Source organism: Elgaria multicarinata, chromosome 15, assembly GCF_023053635.1.
Source record: "Elgaria multicarinata webbii isolate HBS135686 ecotype San Diego chromosome 15, rElgMul1.1.pri, whole genome shotgun sequence".
NCBI classification, from domain to species: domain Eukaryota; kingdom Metazoa; phylum Chordata; class Lepidosauria; order Squamata; family Anguidae; genus Elgaria; species Elgaria multicarinata.
The window spans coordinates 8294605-8296901 of NC_086185.1; positions in this window are offsets into that span (position 1 = coordinate 8294605).

A 2297-nucleotide genomic window follows, 5' to 3' on the forward strand; every position below is an offset into this window, starting at 1 on the left:
ATCGAGGCGAAGGATCCGCTTAGTCTCAGTCCTTTTCACCTCGATCCACAGCCCCCCACGACCCACTTCGTCTCCGCCTTTGTCGGGGGCGAATCAGGCTGCCTCGCTATTGCTTCTACGCTCTGAAACGGAGCACAGCCCTACTCTGTACCCCTAGTCTGGCCAGAACGCTTAGAATACAAGTAGATGCTTCTGATGCTTTTTTGGTTTTTTTTAGCATTTTCTTTGGGAGAAGCTTCCAGCTAGATGGTTTCTTGATTTACACAGAGTACTGGGACAGAAACACACCGTTTCCCCCAGCTTCCGTGTGGCCTCTGGATTCTGTTCAATCTGCTTAGGACTTTGCCATACATCCTTTGCAGGAAGTGTTGGGGAGAACTCTTCTGATCCATCACTCTTGGAGAACAGAACTAAACAGAACTCTTCTGATCCATCACTCTTTGGCCTGAAACTGTTCTGGATAGAGCAGAAGGCAATGCCACCTTAGAGCCAAGTCAGACATTAGGAAATGGGCCTTGGTCTGGAAACAGCTCCTGCCAGGACGAAATGCACTCATAGGGGGAGAAGCAAGTTTCCAGAAGCCACACCAGGAGCGTACATTATTCCTGGTGTGCCCTTTTTCTAACCTTCCTAAATTATAACAACAGCTGTAGGCCTGTTCAGGAGTGGAATTTTAAGCCCTTGGCTGCTCCAGGCTCAGTTACCTCAAGCTGGGAAGGAGTTGGCTACTTGGAGGGGAGCTGTAGAGCCGGGAGGAGTAGGCGCATGAAGTCTGGCTTCAGGGTCACAAATAGGTTGGGTTTTTAGGAGCAGGGCGTAAAATGTTCAGACATTTCAGGAACACCATGCTTTCAGTTTGAAGCAGACTTGCATGAAATGTCAGGGATCGCTCACATTTAACAAGGCAACTACTGTTAGTACAGGATGCCGTTTCCCACTCTCCCTGATTGTACAGCTGATATTCGGAGGAGTTTGAGATTTAAGAACGATTAATTACTTGATAGTGACTCAGCAGATGAGACCTACAGCATCGTGTGAAATCACAGACCGCACAAAATGTGCAGGGAGTTCACAATTGCTTCTGAACAAGTGTACAATTCTCACCAGGTTTAATTTTTAAAGGCAGGCTAGGACCAGGAGGAATCGTAAGATACTCCCACTGCTCTAGGGATGGCCCAAGTGGATAAGTGCTCATTTTACAGAATCAAGCATTTAATTCTGAAAATAATTAGGGCACAGAGAAGAACATAAGAAGTGAGTCCATCTAGTCCAGCACTCTGTTCACACAGGGGCCAACCAGCTGTCAACCAGGGACCAACAAGGCAGGACATGGTGCAACAGCACCCTCCCACCCATGTTCCCCAGCAACTGGTGCTCACAGGCTTACTGCCTCGGATACTGGAGATAGCACACAACCATCAGGGCTAGAAGCCATTGATAGCCTTCGCCTCCAGGAATTTATCCAACCCCCTTTTGAAGCCATCCAGATTGGTGCCCATCACTACATCTTGTGGTAGTGAGCTCCGTAATTTAACTATGCGCTGTGTGAAAAAGTCCTTCCTTTTATTTGTCCTGGATCTCTCACCAATCAGTTTCATGGGATGACCCCAGGTTCTAGTATTTTGAGAGAGGGAGAAAAATGTCTCCCTGTCAAAAAAACAAAACAAAACACAGGGATACACAGCTATTAACTATCCATGCATCATCATGTTAAAGAAAAAAGGGGAGCCAGAGGAGGAGGAGACAACGTCCATTTCGAGTGATAACTTCCTTTGGTTGTTGGAAAAATTCAAACAATTCACAAAATCTAGCATGTCAGCCATTAAATGTTTAAGAAGTTTATTAGATGCACACATAAAGTGCTCTTAGAAGGGTGGTGTTGGGGACTGTAAATGTTTAATTTAAAATAAATACGATACGATTGGGAAAAAAAATACTTTTTTTTTACTCCGAAGCAAAAGTAAAAGCTTTAAGATTGATTTGAACTTAAGGTCATGGTGAAATATGTCATGAGAATTATGGAGGAGAGCTACGTGCTGCTCCTGGTGCGCTCCATGCAGCCTCCGTTCCTTTCCAGGAGTAGAGAGAGGCTGTTGAGATCGAAGGGTTGCCCTCCAAGTCCCCTGTCCATTTGTGTATCTCCTAAGAGAATTGTAAAATTGCATCTTTTAGACCAGCCTTCCTTAACCTGGGGCGCTCCAGATGTGTTGGACTGCACCTCCCAGAATGCCCCAGCCAGCTGGCTGGGGCATTCTGGGAGTTGTAGTCCAACACATCTGGAGCGCCCCAGGTTAAGG